Raw genomic sequence first — 16,620 nt, 5'->3', positions numbered from 1 at the left:
AAAAAACAAAACAAAACAAAAATGTTCCATATATAGAGGGAGAGAGAGGGGGTCATCGGTAAAATAAAAGAATGCAGCCAATAAATCGGAAACAGGCACACAGGCCTATACTCTGTAGGAACACAAATGCCTGAGCTCATTCTTCATCTTACATTAAAAAACAAAAATAAACATTTAAAAGTAAAAAAACACCTAAACATCTAAAAATAAAATGTATAAGATTTCACTAAAAATGGTTAATAATCCATAACAACATAAATATTAAAAAATGAATCATTTTAGCAAGAAGAAAAAAAAAAGAAATAATAATTACGATGTATTAAGACGTGACAAAGGAAGGCAGACGGGTGTTGTTGGAAATATTTAAAGCACTGAGCAATTTTGTATTAGGAGATTAAAGATGGATGGTCAGGGAGGTAGGCAGAGAGGGGGCTGGTATTGACCCGTCCGAGAGACTTAGGATGTTCAGCATCACTACTTCTCACCTTAAAAATAAACTAAACTACTGTGTCATTGCAGCTGGCCAACATCTGGTAGGCAAAAATCTTTACCGGGGATGTATTCAGTGTAGTCACAGGTCAACCTTTGACACCATGTAGAGGTGACCTCAACACAAAACCCTTCTGCATGTTGCATCCATGCCAAGACAATTCTTCCCATCGTACCGGAACTCATTTCTGGCTTTTATCACAAATCCGTATAGGACTTTATTCTTCCCGGATTGTATCTCCAGCACGCTGCGACCCCCCAATACTTCCCCAGCACACAGTAAATCCAACCCTCCATAGAAGAGCCATGAATAAATAGCAATCCTAAGACTCCCCACTACACACAGCCTGAAAAGTACAGGAAATGAAGGAAAAGGATTTCCTACAAACACTTATTGATTATGGAAATCGCCTCTACATTGTGCTTTCCCAATAGCCAGCAATCCATATTTTACAATGCACTGAAAGTTAAAAAAAAAAAAAGAAATGAATTCTATATATAAAAAAAGAAGAAGAAGAATGGCCAAATGTTGCAGAATGACAAAGAAGAGCAGAGTGACATTCTTACTGATATTGGGGTGACAAGGCGAACCTTGGAAGAAGAATAATAAAAACTTGTGTGTAGAAAGGAAAGAAGGAACTGTCATAGTATGTGATGTGGGCACAATGACAGTGAGGAGCCAGGCTGTGTGCAGTGTATGACATCTAGGAATAAAGCCCAGCGTGTACACAGGACAGGGGCTGACCATACAGCTCTGGCACCGATCCTGGCACCGATCCTGGCACACACTCTACAGGGCTCCGGACACTCACACCAGGTCAGTCCTCAAGTTTTTTTGGGGTGTCCCCGGGGGAGGGGGGTGGAGAAGAAGGTGGGGGGGTGAAAAGTTGTCACTTACTCGGGCTGGGGGCTCTCGGCTGCTGCGTCCTGGGCGCGATCCGGCTCGGCGCGGTTCGGCTCGGCTCAGGTTAGTCCGGAGCGGCTCGGCTCGGGGTCCCATGAAGCCGCTCGGGCTCAGCCCTGGAGCGGTGTCGGCTGGGCGTCGGGCTGCTGCTGCTGGCTGGGGTAGCCCGGGCACATAGGGAGCAGGGGGGAGGAGAAGCTCCGGACACCAGGAGCCCGCACTCACATCTGATGGTCGCCAAGAAAAAAAGTCTTTGGATCTTTATTCTGCTAATTAGTTTCCTGCAAAAAATGGCTGATTAATTCAGTGCGCATGTGCTTCATTACACAGGCACGACGGGAAGGGCTAATTACCAGCGCCTGGATCAATGAGATTCAGAGGGGAGAGGAGAGGGGGGAGAGGCTGAGAGAGAGGGACAGGGGAGGAGAGGGGGGAGTGAGGGACAACAGGGGCTGAAGGGGGGACACAGAACAGGGGTGTGCAGGAATGACATGGGGGGCTAAGGAATTAATACAATAGGAGGGGGGGGGGCCACTGCTTTTTTTTTTTTTTTTTTTTGGGGGGGGGGGGGGGGGGGGGGGGGGGGGGGGGGGGGGGGGGGGGGGGGGGGGGGGGGGGGGGGGGGGGGGGGGGGGGGGGGGGGGAGAGGCAGAGAAGAAAAGTTTGTCCTGGGATAACAGAAGGCTGAATGTCTGACACTCTTCAGGATCCTGAGCTACTTTGTAGAATGGGGGAGACTCATCAGGGACAGGGGGAGAGGAAAGCAACCCCTAGAAATGGTAGCATAGAATCCTGGGGGGTCTCAGTGTGTATTGGGGTAACTGGAGCATGTGTCTGTAGAATGGGGGGGATTCAGATAGGAAGGAGGGGACCCCCAGAAATGAAATGCTGGGGGGGCCTCAGTTTGTTCTGCAGAAGATTTATCTGTGATTCTGTATGATTTGTGTATAGAATAGGGAAGACTATTAACGATAGGGGGGACCCCTAGAAATTGCATATTGGGGGTCCTCAGTCTTCCCTGGAATGATAAAAGTCTTGTCTGTGATTCTCTCTGACTCTTCCTGAGCCTGTGCTTGTCACTGCTATAGGATAATGAGGGGACCCCTGGAAATGAGATGCTGGGGGGCTTTAGTTTGTTTTGGGATAACAGAAGTCTTGTCTCTGCTTTTCTAGGACTTTTGCTACTCGGAGCCTGTTCTTGTTCTAGGGGACACATCAGACAGCGGGGAGACCCCTAGAAATGGGATGTTAGGGGGGTTCAGTTTGTCTTGGGATAAGAGAAGTCTGATTTTCTAGGACTTCTGTGCTATAGGATGGGAAATATTCATTAGAGATGGGCACAGGACCCCCAGACATGAGATGCCAGGGGGGCAGCCTGATGTTAATACAAAGTTGTGCCCCATGATGACCCATGCGCTGCTGATGGAATGTGGGCAAGATGGTGATACTTTGCTGGGAAAAAAAGTTGTGATCAACTTGTGCCATCATCACAGGAGGTCCAGGGGGATCAGAGGGGGTCAGGGAGGGGCAGAGGGTGTTGTCTGACCCCGGGCACCCTGGGACACAAATAAGCAGCAGCTGCCCCCCCCCCCCCCCCCCCAGGACAAGCAGGAACAACCCTCAGCCACCTGCACACAGCGCACAGACCCGGGCTGGGGGGCAGAGAAGGGCTTCCACCATGTACCAGCCTGACCCTGGCATATGTGACATATAGGAAGGGGAGGCCCCGTGCCCTCACCCACAGGAGGTTTCGGGCACTTGTCTTCAGGGGTGCAAGAGGTGGGGGCTGCACTGCACAGGTAAGAGCCATCCGCCCCCCAGCCCACCGTGTGCACATTTCCTAACAGGCACCACACTGACCTGCCGATCACTGCACCCATATACACCGTGCCATCCATGCACCCTGCACCCATATACACCGTGCCATCCATGCACCCTGCACCCATATACACCGTGCCATCCATGCACCCTGCACCCATATACACCGTGCCATCCATGCACCCATGTACATCGTGCCACCCATGTACACCGTGCCATCCATGCACCCTTCACACATGTACACCGTGCCATCCATGAACCCTTCACACATGTGCACATCATGACATTATTTTACCCTGTACACATCATAAGATATATATTTCTTGCACACATGTGCACACACCAAGCCCTCCACCTACCTTTGCACACATAGCACACATAGGTATGTACCTCCATGTCACTTATCCCTGTCCCCTATACACAATCTGCTCCCCGTTCCTCAACTTTCTGTAGAGCATCAAACACTAAATGTATCAAACATGGAATTTGTTTTGCTTTTCCTATCATTTGTTTTCAGGAATAGAATGTTCGGAATAAGCGATGTTACTGTAAAATGCAACATAATCGCATGAGATTAATATGATATATATATATATATATATATATATATATAAAAATATATTACATGTACTATTTGAAGGTTGAAAATATGTATATTTTTATTACCTAATGGTTTTCGGTCCTTTATATTTTATATATATACATAAATGTATGTATGTATGTATATGTATATATATATATATATATATAAAATGTGTGTGTATGTTTGACATAAATATATAAAATGTGTATTTATCATCTATATATAAAACGTGTGTCCATGTGATTATGTACATAGAAATGAATATAAATGAATATATGACATAAATTTAGCATTATATAAATATATACACATATATATCTATCATGTCATATTTATGTGTTTGATATTCAGATATAAATCCGTGTGAAGTTTGTATGTTTTGTATTGCAGGCCATGTATGACACACAGCTCCCTGCACATGTATGTCTCTGTTACATGTTGTGATGTGTATTGGGGTACATGTGTACCATGGGATCCCCTGTATGGGATGGGGGGTCAGCACAGGTGTGTGTGCCCTGGTTCTGCCCGGGTTCGGGGTGCCAGGCTCTGTACTCGGTCAGTGAATCTCCGGTGTATTCGTCCCATCTGCACCCTGGACCCGACAATTGGCCATTTTCGTTGCAGCTCGGTCCGGCGGGACAGAACACGGCGAGATTCGTTCCAGCGAGGAAATGCACACACCACCGGGCGTATATTCGTTGTGCGATATTCGTACACATACCGATCGGTTCGTTGTGATGGGTCGGTGTGCAGCTGGAGGGGCCGGTCCGGGGCTGCGGTGTGCAGACTTCACTGGGGGAGTCCATTTACCTGTGTGTGCACCGTCCAGGAGGGAAAGTTTAGGGGAATGGGGCTGGATCGCTGTGCACAATGCACACTGATCTATATTTATATTATTATATTGACCTGTACATTATATTATAAATCTAGTAAGCTTTAAATCACCGTCCCCATTTACATATACAAAGATATAGATAATATAGGAATAGAATTCATATACATACATGTCTAAATATACAAACACACATACACACACATATAATATAAAATTTAAAAAAATGCGTGTTTGTAATAATAGATAAATCTGAGCTCATTTCTGTATAATATTTTTATATAAAGGTAATATTTTGTATTACTTATTCTAAATATACTTTATTGTATATTGTACATCTACAGAAGCCTGTATATTTTTATCTATATGAAAAGGTATAAATATACATACATATATATACAAAACAATATTTTTTATATATATTTACAGAGAGTATATTCTGTGATTGCACCCTCAGCAGAGTCGGGGTACCTGGTCCGATCTTGTCCCTGTGTGTGGAGGAGATCGGGGTGTCCTGCAGGATTAGGGGTGCAGGAATAGGCTATACAGGGGTCAGGACAGGACAAGCTTCATTAAACTGCATCTGTTGTCACTTTAGGGTCCCTGAAGAGATGAGCTGCTGCACACAGTGCATACCCAGGGCCATCAGCATTGGATGTACTGCACACACTGGGTACATTGCATGCCAAGTGTGCCAGGGGACTAATTGTGTTCACTATATAAATGTCTGAATACACACGTGTGTGCAATAATTGGACAGTATAATTATTGCTGTGATCTCTGAAGTTTAAGCTTTGCTCTTCATTTTTTGTCTGTGCATATCAGACTACAATATATATATATATATATATATATATATATATATATATATATATATATATATATGTGTGTGTATTGCTCCATATCATTTCTTACAGATGAAGTCATGTTTCCTGTGTACAGATGCTTCCCATTACCATCCCTGCATGGCAAGAAGTTGATATTTTTAAGATATTAAAAAATTAGAGGTGTGTTCAGCTGAGAATCCAATTGAGATTACATGCACTTATTAAAAATAGACACTTGTGTTGTGTTTCATGAATATGTATTGTAATATTGCAGCAACATGAGTCCTGTCAATATACAAGTGATCTAAGTAGGTGTGCCATATATATGTATAATATATGATATATGTATGTATATAGGGAGCAGATATGCTGTGTGTAAATCTAAGCATTGTCTCTGAATGTAGAACACAATTGAGCCCAGATGCAGCTGTTCAGGGACAGAAGTCATGTTGTGTTAGTTTTAATTATTTTAATGTGGGAAACCTCATGTTCCCAAAAATAAAACAATACAACACAGTAATGTATTTTTTACAAAGTTTTTTTTTAATGCAGAAATATTAATATTCTGTGACTGTGAATAAGGAGCACTAAAAATGATTTTATTCTAATGCCTACTGATTATTATAAGGCGTATTGTGCTTTTAGATACTTGTGCAAAATCATAAAAATCTAAATATTCAGATATTGATAGTTCTAAAGGTATAATGCTATAGAATACAATATAACATGCTTGCATCGTTTTTTTTTTTTACACCTGCAGCCCGCAATATTTAGTGTTGTTAGCCTGCACCATTGTGGATTGACAGTCCAGGTGGTGCGGCCGCTATGTGGTTTTTATATGTACATATAATGTCTGAGCCCCAGGCTGCGACAGAGCCTCAGCTTGACCCCTGGATGTTACGTTAAATCCTGCACTGTTACGTATATTACCAGATATCAATATAGAGCGTAATCCTTTTATATCGAGCGAAAAACCCAGCCAGAATATCTGGCAATCTTAAAATACTTACAGATGACCACACATTTTTGCGAGGGGCCTACAACACTACAATTCAGTAACTGTCTCTGGTAATATTTAGCTTTGATGTAAAAATGTAACAATGATTAAAAGGTAAATTTTCTTTAGAAGAAATAGTGATAAAGGGGATTCCTTTAGTGACAATTTGCAATCACAAAAGATAAATGAGCACAGTTGACCTCCATCTGTAAAGGATACAAGGAGGCCTGGTCAGCCAGTGAGAGTACATTTATAATATGAATGTAATAATATAGAAATATAACACTCAGATTAGTATTATTATCCAACAGCCTCCTTGAAATCATGTCTGCTTGTCTCTTTCAAATTCTTAGAAGATGTGGTTGCAATATTAGTTTTTAGAAGGGTATCAGGTATCCCATGGTTGCAAGGGAATGTCATTCACATATACAGTGTATAATTATTTTGTAATAAGAAGAATAATATAACCTGATATGTCATTGTTTTGTACATCAGTTCAGACACTAATGTCCTCTCCATCACCCGTTCGTTCTATAGTAATAGGCAGTGTATGACTCTCAGTGAAAGCGCTGGGGTCAGCGGTGACACATAGGGTAATACTATCTATAGTAGAGTCACTGCCTCTCTACTAGAAGTGGTTGTGCTACAGGCAACCAAGTTTATACAGCACAGCTAATATAATACTGAACGCCTTTCAACTGTACGACAGGGAGAATATTTTACACAAAGAATGATGCTTCTTATTTTTTTTTTTAACCACATTTCCCTTAAAGGTGCGGTTTTCTGTATATTGGCTGGTGTTCCCCTCGTACATCTTGTCCTACTTTCTCTGTAATATTTTTCAGAGGTGGCTTTCAATACTGCGTGTTCTCTCCGACTTATGCCCAGGTGTGCCAGCGTACCATCTGTTCGCTTACTGGAAATTAAAAAACAGTTTTGCAGAATCTGTATTTTCCATTTTGCTGCTGTTTGGTGAAGGAGATTAAATTGCATAATTCTTCTGATACTTGGGAAATATCTGTGTATTTCTTTATCGGCGTTTAGCTGTGTTTAATATCTCTGCCCCATCTATCTACCTCTCTGCTGTCTATCTATCTTTCTGTCTCTTATCCGTCTATCTCTCCTGTCTTTAAGTTGGTCTATCAGTCTGGGTATTTCAAATCCTTCTCTTTTTTATTTCTAGTGTTGTCCTATATCACCGATAGACACTCTTTACAATATTATAATGTTTACATTTTTGTGTTCTATTAGGCTGATCGGGTTTGTGTCTTTTTTCATCTCCGGGAATAGAATGCTGTTTTTAAAAAATAAGTCATACCTATAGAAAAAGCAAGTAGCTTAACGATAATTTATACACCAAAAGCTCAATAAGCAGAGCTTAAATGGAGTTTATATTCTGACATGGGCCAGATTGGAGGCAATTTACTCAAGGCTCTTGTGAACGTTTTATAAATGTATGTAAATAATAACAAATATAGGATTAAATCTGTTAAAATATACAGAATATATATGACAATTCAGAGCTATTGAATGTGAAAGATACTGATTTAGTCACAGAAATCTGCCTGCATTTTATCTATGTCACCGTGATTCTGCCTTGAATTAGTTATACCTCAAGCAATGGGCCATGCCATTTATTTTCGTCGTACTATAAGGTCTCCTTGCATGTAAATACAAAAATAGTGTAATAACCCCCCCCCCCCCCCCCAAAAAAAAATAAAAATTTTTTTCAGCTGTGTAAAATTCACTCACAGACGAGAGCAATCCTATAAATCTTAGCAGCGGAAATAACCTGCCCTATCCAAACACCTGCAGGTTATAAAATCACACAAAACCTCCCCCCAAAAAATAAAATAAAAATGAATAACATATACATATAAAACAGCGTTTTTCTTAATAAAACGCAACCCAAACGTTCCTTTTCCTTCATTTCCAATTTCTTTTAAATGTGTTTTCCTGATGATTTTGCTTTTAAAAGAATCCACACAAAAATTCCACAGAAAAAAAACCCACTTCAGTAGGAATTTTAATAGCACAATTACATGCTTTCTTCCCCAAACCCTCCCCGTGCCATGGAGTGAGGGAAATAAATGGCTATTTGATGCTTGATATTCCAGCATGTTCCATGAGGTAGTCCGACTGGCCTTATGCATTATTCACAATCGCCGAAACAAACGTGTTGAATTTTGTTTATCTGAATGTAGGTGTGTTGTTTGTTAGTGCGCTGGTCGGATGGGATTTATTTAGAAGGGGAAGGCGTTAATTGGTGTGATAAAATCTAAACATTAGCTGCTGAGGTGAGGAGCTATTGTCGCACCTGTCTTACCGAACAAATGTGGCAGCCATTTTACAGGCTTATGTATTTAAAAATCCCGTATTATAAAAATGATTGGGGCTGTCATTGTTGACGTCCTTTTGGAAATGCTAGTTAACTGGCTCCTGAGGGAGAAACACAGAAAACTGACTCCATTGGTTATGTGTCTGTTCCAGGCCAGTGACTCCAGGCTACTAGTGTTGTCAGATGGAGGTCAGCGATGTCCAGATTTTCTTATGCATAGAAGATGTGGCCTGTTCTTTTATGGGAACCAAATGAAATCTCTGAAGCTTGAAAACACATTTGGAGATGGATGGGGCATCTTTAATAGAGCACAATGGCTGCCCAGCCTTTTTAAGGAACGCGTGACACTAGCGATCCAGCCCTAGAATGTTAATTACTGGATGTTAAATAAATAATAAATTATAAAAAAATATATGTTTTGGTCCAGAATGATGCCATTCTTTGGTTGCTACAGTATGAAGTAAATTCAGGAAACTGAATTATTGCATGTAAGAAGTAAGTTCACATATAGTAGTGATGTTTGTGCCAATGCGCCAGTGACTGGACTGGTAAGGGAGTATTGAGAACACTCACCTGCTTGGGTGGCATTGCTCTTACACTGGTCAGACCAGCTTTATATTTCTCTGTTGCCTTGTGATTCTGCAGCATTTCAGAGAGTTTAGGAGCAGTGCCATATCAGCAGATGAATGTGTTCTTCAATGATCTGTTGGTACTAGCAACAACAGGCTCACCGCTGTGAAAAGGGCCTAAAGCTAAGTATGCACATTAGATAATTCTGACGTTCATCCCGGGTGAAAATCTGACATGTATAGCAATCTCCTAATGTCATTCAAAAATCCGCAACTGAATCAGTGTTGTTCTTCCATAGTAAAAAGCACAGTTGGGTCCCATTTGCTCATTCTCCCTGCCCTCTCCATAAAACAGAACAGTGCTGTGTGTACAGCGCTCATTCCTTCATCTGTCACTGGAAACCATTGCATAAAAAGAGACCAATCTTAAAAAAATGTGCAATTTCAGTTTGGTAGAACAATTTTTAATAAAATTGCGGTCCAGTGTCAATAAAAAAAATAAAATTTTTGCCAGCTGCCCGTCCTGCCCGTGTTTGTGACATGGCTGTATTACCAGAGATCAGACGCTAGAATAATAACATATATGTCCTGCTGAATCCAATAAGATTGTGTCACATGGCTGGCAATAAAGATTTAGAAAATTTTCCATACTCAAAAACACAGTCTTGAGTATATATAAATATATATATATATATATATATATATATATATATATATATATATATATATATATAATTTTTTACTTGTGTTTTTTGTTTGTTTTATATAAAGATCTGTACGTCTGAAGAATCATCCAAAAGCCTAATAATCCCTCTTTTGTCTGCGAGTGATTGGGGTGGTGACATTGAAGCCTATGATTTACATGATTTTACATGTCACACTGTGAATAGGCAAACTCGCATAATGTTGTCAGCTGGCTACACATGTTACAATTTAATTGTAAAATTTTTATGAAGTGCGAAGGACTGCCTAAAGAATCCTTTATTTGTGGTGAATCAAGCAGGCCCTCCTACTATACAGTCGTGTGGTAGATGAAAAAAAAATGTACAATAAAAAAAGGCCTGGTTCTTCAACTTGGGTTACTGCACGTTGCATGTTAAGAATCTTACCACATGCTAAGGTATATTAAGTTATCTGAAGCCAGCTTATCAGTATGCTAGCTGTCATACAAGACTTGTTTGCCCATTTCCGAGATGGCAGCCAGCTACGTCCTTGTAGCAGGCGTGTTTCTGAGGTATATGTAGCTACTTTCCCTAGATGACAAGATTAACAGTTCCAGGGCCAAAGGAAATGTTTTCTTGGATGGCGATCAAGTGCTAGGAATTTCAGGTTTGGCCTGATGTTCCTGGTAGATGCAAATTTGAACCATACCCAGGGAGTGCCCATTCACAAATCTGAAAGGCCTGAAGGCGCAACAAAATAACATACCACAAGGTGCATAAAAACACGGGGAGGAAAAAGGAAAAAAAAAAGAGGCATTTCTCAGAAAGCAGAGAGGAAAATAATGCAAAGCAGCCCAAGGCAACACGAGCCATCTAAAAAATGGGTATTTTCTGCCTGTGCGGCATCATCTGTATTCAGACAAGTGCGGCTCTTTAGATCCCACAAACCACATCGCTACCCTGTGGAATGGCACGCTGCATTATTCAGTGTCACCCGTGAGACTGTGGCGGGTGCCCGCCTATGTCAGTCATCAGCTCGTGTTGCTTTAAGTCAGTTGGGTTTCCGCAGTTCAGGAATTGGATGAATATTGTATTCCTGTAACAGTATAAAGATAGTATTTAGTATGGGAATGTCTTTATTTCTATGTTTCTCCACATTTACATGCAGTCACAGGGGTTGGGACAAACCATACGGCACTGCCCGCGGTGCCTACAATAGTCATCTTTTATTCATACAGTTTAATAATTTTTCTTTTCCAAAATAAAACTGAGGAAGTAAATGTTTTAAATTTTTAGCATTACTTTTTATTACTGAAAATAAATGTAAAAAATAAAAGGTGATTTTGGCCAGTTCTGTCTAAAGAATGACAACGCTGCTGTACAATTTCACTGCAAAAGAGTGTTGTCACCCTGAAAAAAGGAGTGGAAGAGCTCCTAGTGCTGGGATTCATTCTCCCAGTTCTGTTGGGAACTAAAATTATGTTAAGATAAGTTAATACTAAATCTAACCAAATATTTTTCCTGGTTGTAAATATAGTACTGAAGAACTATATATGTATTGCTGTCTTTAGTGAGGTTTCCCCACACTTCCCGTTCCTGTGACAACAGGACAAGAAATATGACAAATCACCAGCCCAGGAAAACAGGACAGTAAACCAGGCACCCCTGCCAGGCAGCACAGTCAGGTTAGAGAATACTGGTACACCCCTTGAATAGATGCTATAGATAATCCCACATTGCTGCCATCAGGGGAGCAGCTCCAGTGTTCTCCCCAGACCCTTTTAGCTGGGCGCACCACCTGGCACTTTTCGGCAACCATCCGGCTGTTTTTGGGTGGTTACTGATGAGTTGGGTCAACATTCAGGGGCTTCCACCCGCCTAGAATTTCTTCCCACCCAGCTTACAAAAATTTCTGGGGTGAACACTGAGCTCACATTCATGTTTACTCCATGTCTCTGACTCCCCAGCCCGGCCTTAGCTGAATATAGAAAAACATATATAAGTTGGACTCAAGCATGGGACATTCTTTAAATGAGCACAATCCAACAGCAAAAAGGTCTTGACACATTTCTTGCGGTGCTTAGTCAAAAAGTGCATTGCAAGTGATAAATATAATTCTTAAATAGGAAAAACAAGGGAGTCTGTTCCCAGAAATGTAAAATCATCATATAATTGAGAATAGTCACCGGAGTCCCTGATTTTCAGGGATAGTTACATGTTTGGAATCCATGTTCCCATAAATGTCCATGTCCATTTTTAAACTGACCAGTTGCAGTCTAAGGATCTTTGTGTTACTGCTGGTGGAAGCACTTGCACCATCTGTTAATGCTCTCCTGGGGTTTTTTAATTTAATACATATTGACCGGCAGCGTGTAAAGTGCAAAAATTCATCAAGGTTCCCGTATGTATTTGGGAAGTTGTGCTCCTCAGGTCCATCAAGGGAGCACCAGCCTGGTGACAGGATATTCCTGGAAATTCTATTTAAAGCTAAACTCCAGACAGATATAGAAACATGCATTACATCTGTGTATTTAATATTAAATCATTATATATATTTCAGTGCAGGCAGTGTAAGTACCTGGATGTGACCTAATATCTGCCTCCAGCAATAACCTAGTGTGCAGCTCCCAGACTGGAAAATGGGAAATCAGTGCTAGGAATAAATCAGGATTTTTTCATGCAGAAGGCACAGGATAGAAGATGTGAGCATAGTGAATAGTGAGATTACTTCATCATTTTGCTGCTGCTCCATTACTCTGCAAACAGAAGGCTGGGGGCTGAGCCAGGACACCTCTGTACTCATATGGCCTATAAGGAGAATGCAGTGTCGACCTCCTGGCTGTACTGTGTGGCAGATCTGTGTAAATCTCATGTAACTCAACAGTAAGGGGGTTGATTATGTCATTTTTCTATTGATCCAATTTAAGGGGAGAATAATGGTAAATATTTTTTCCTTAATCTTTTTAGATGTTTCGAGCAGATGTACACGGAGCTAGTACAAAAATGACTCCAGGGGGTCTATATATAAATCCATCATTCCCCGAAACAATCCCTGGTAGAGAATCAGTTACCTGCTATTGAAACACATGAACCTGGAGGATTCTCCACCAGGGAATGTTTCACATAATGTTAGATTCAGTGGTGCTTTATCGAGTATAGATAAATTGTTGCAAGCATTGAAATGTAGAATTTGCATTGCTATATATATTTGTGTATATAGAGCTCTTGAACAAGCTGCGATCTATTTCTCCAACAAACAATCCACTGACAAACTTCCTGAAAATGTAACATTGCAAAATGCTACCAACCGCAAAGATTACGTAAGGCGGCATGTGGAAATGCATTAAATAAGTATGTGATGGCTGCAGAATCAGAATACATTCCTGTGTCATGTTATGAAACTTCTGTCCACTATAATCCTTGGCACAATTTTTAATATGATAATATGAACAGCAGGGCAGGTTCACTAGAGATCCACTGCAGATTGGTACTGACCGTTTAATGCTAGTTGACTGGATGCAGTACTTCCTAATCCAAAACAAGAATGCAGTAATATTCTCAGAGCAAAATCATAACACAATAATTGCATTGTTCTGGATCAAAGTATTGATGCCATTGGATCAGCAAACAGCCAGGATACTAACATTTCCAAATGGAAAAGTCTGATTTAGCAGAGAGCAGAAGGGCTACCGTTACCCTTCCTCTGAAAATGGCAGTTGCATGGCAGTTTTGTGATCTACTGGTTACTTACTTTTAAAGAGCAAATTTGCATATCAGAAAAGCAAAAATGCCTGCATACTTGCTCTAGATCAATGACTCCAGGAATGGAAGCATGGCGATCTGGATAATAGTCCGGCAACTGATGGAGGTTAAGGTCAGCAATGGAAGTTTACTTTAAGTAAATAATTCTGTACTCCTGACTTATCTGTGTTGGCCCTGCAGAGCATCTACAATTTCTAAATCTAGGTCAGTGCTTGCTGCAAACCGTTTTACCACTGTTAAACCATTGTATTACCAATGATAATAATAGCCTTAGTGCTATCTTTTCATATCTAGTGTGGTTTACCACAGCCATAGTTAAATGTGGCTTATTAGCACACAAAGTTTAGGGACCTGGGCTTCCTGAGATTGTAAAACTGAAAGAAGAACATGCGTTTGGTTTTGTTCTATATGTTAATGTATGTGCCTGTGTGTTACTACTGATTGCATTTATGGTTGATAGCCAAAAAGTTTTTTGATAGGATTGAATAGAGATCTATAGGGTTTGTGTTGCTGAATGGACCTCATTGGGATGTACTCATTCCCCCCTGTCCTGGTCATTATCATCAGATCACAATTTGGGAGACAATGGTGCATAAAAACACTTTTGAAATGGGAAAGTTTACCTTAATTTCTTTTGTTGTTTCTTTTGAAGATTCACCCTTCTTTTTTGCCATGCTAACCAATGTCACTAAAACAGAAATAATTGGAAACCAAAATTCTGAGGGTTAACGGAGGACAATTGTTCTGGTAACAAATATCTAAAAGGGAATCCCCTCACTTTAAGATTTCCTCTTTCTGTTGCATGTTCAGGAGGAAGTGAAATCTCCCCCACAGACAGGGAAATATAAACTGACAAAGATTTTGGCCCTGATTTATTAAAGTTCTCCAAGGCTAGAGAGAATACACTTTCATCAGTGAACCCAGGTGATCCAGCAAATCTGGAATAGATCTGGTCCAGGGTTTAAAACATTACTTTTAAGAAATCCATTCCAGGTTTGCTGGATCACCCAGGTTCACTGATGAAAGTGTATCCTCTCCAGCCTTGGAGAGCTTTAAAAAATCAGGCCCTTTGACCCATCTCTACTCTATTCACCACTAAAACATGGAGTTTTGGCCTTATACTTTCAGATCTTTAAAGCTTCACTTGCTAAAGAGTGTCAGTTTGTTTCCTTTTTTCTTTAGTGTTATCATGATTCTTTGCTTATAATAAACATTTAGATTCAATATTTTTTAGTTTTTTTCAAGACAATTGACCAAGCTTGCTCGGTGTTGCTAATCTTTAACTTATTTTATCCTAACTTGTCTTTGAAAAATTGATCTTCCTGTTTTTATGGCTTACAACAAAAGCACAAATCTAATTAAACAAAGCAAAACGTGAATTAATCCAGATTAGTAGAATCAAAGTCAGGACCTCAAAGCACAACCAGGCCAAAACTTTTTATTTCCGTTTGGATAGAGCTGTGAAGGGTTAGGAAGAATGTTAGAGGAGAAAGCTGTGATCCAGTCAATGTATTTTTAGATATAACATTGCAGAATAGACTGTGCCATCCAGTCAACTCACAGCAGGGCTAAAAAGTAGACATTGTGGTCAAATAAGGGGCAAATAGCTAAACTAGAATGGGGGAACCCTTGAAAAAACTTTCAGGCCTCTTACATTGCAAGATCATTGGTGTCAGTGGTAATTGCTCAAGGAACCCCTAGCAGCCTTTGGAGGAACTCTGGTTGAAAAACACTGGTTTGTGTACACCTGTCTATCACACCTATATGTTTGGTTGGGACTGGGCTGCCCTCCAGCTTCCGGATTTCACATGTTTCCAGTGAAGCATGCGGTTGATGATGGAGCATACAAAGCCATTTTTCAAAACCCAAAAACTGACACTTGTGTGTGTTTGTGTTACACTTGTGTACTTTTCACGGATGAGTGCTGGAAGATATACTGTAAATTTGTATGTCAAGATACACGCTATAACTCCTAACTATTTGACATGGAACATGATCTTTAGGCAGTTTTGTCTTTTATCCCTCCCAGATGTATGCAATAGGCAGTTTAGTAAATAAACATGTTCTCCATATGACTGTGCTGTAAAACAAGTAAGCCTAACAATGTATTCCAAAACAACGTCTCGTTCCAAATTCAGGGAAAGGTCCCCTTAATGCAGCAATCTTAGATAATCATCTTAAACGGTTGGTTAGCAGTGATCCGAAATGGTAAAACTTCTGTCCCGGGAGATTCCCCCTATTCGACAGACGTGTTCCAAAAACAAATCTATAAAAACAAAATGTCTTGCCAGAAGTCATTACTACACTGTGTACAGTAGTGAGCTGGGAGGATGTGTTATTTCATAGTACATGAAAATATGTCAATTAAACAAGAGGTGGAGAAATTCTAGTGCTTTCATTTGCCGTGTCTGTCTTTTGTCTTTCTAGATGCGTATCGGGACGCTGTCCAGCCAGCGATGAGTCGAGCGGTTAGGCGTCCATCAGAAGATTAACTTTCTTAATTTCCTTTGTTTTATTTGGCAATGAATAAACATTTGACAAGTTACAAAATTTGTCTGTTTTTTCTTTTTTTTTGCTTGGTGTTTCCCTGTGTTATGAATGAATGAAATCTGTATAATGCCAATAATACAAATGTATCCAATAGAACTAAAGAGACCTTCTGAGAAAAATCCTGACATGGCTAACCCTTCACATAAAGCTTAAGGTGATTGTAGTTGTAATATTGCCATTGCAACAAAGTAGTACTATCTGTGATGATTTTTTATGTGTACTTACTGTTAAGTACTTTGTTGTAACCTTCATACAAGAATGTGACTTGCTGGCTGTCTTTGAGTTCAAT

The 16,620-nt window shown here is 40.5% G+C and overlaps 1 protein-coding gene and 1 long non-coding RNA gene across 5 annotated transcripts in view; one reads left to right on the top strand and one right to left on the bottom strand.

Annotated features, from left to right (window-relative positions):
- Positions 1-1,741, bottom strand: part of ZFHX3 (zinc finger homeobox 3) — a 76,591-nt gene extending 74,850 nt beyond the window's left edge. For all 3 annotated transcript variants that reach the window (XM_072422553.1, XM_072422555.1, XM_072422554.1), the window contains exon 1: positions 1,388-1,741. The gene's annotated coding sequence lies outside the window, so the exon portion shown is untranslated. The remainder of the gene's footprint in view (positions 1-1,387) is intronic.
- LOC140338358 (uncharacterized) lies at positions 464-16,331 on the top strand. 2 transcript variants are annotated; one of them, XR_011922236.1, is made up of 2 exons: positions 464-1,306; positions 16,209-16,331. It is a non-coding gene; the product is annotated as an uncharacterized lncRNA (long non-coding RNA). The 2 variants fall into 2 exon arrangements; XR_011922235.1 differs by lacking the exon at positions 464-1,306 and adding an exon at positions 1,958-3,192.
- Positions 16,332-16,620: the final 289 nt, after the last annotated feature.

Source organism: Pyxicephalus adspersus, chromosome 9, assembly GCF_032062135.1.
Source record: "Pyxicephalus adspersus chromosome 9, UCB_Pads_2.0, whole genome shotgun sequence".
NCBI classification, from domain to species: Eukaryota; Metazoa; Chordata; class Amphibia; order Anura; family Pyxicephalidae; genus Pyxicephalus; species Pyxicephalus adspersus.
This window is presented reverse-complemented; position numbering and strand designations above follow the sequence as displayed.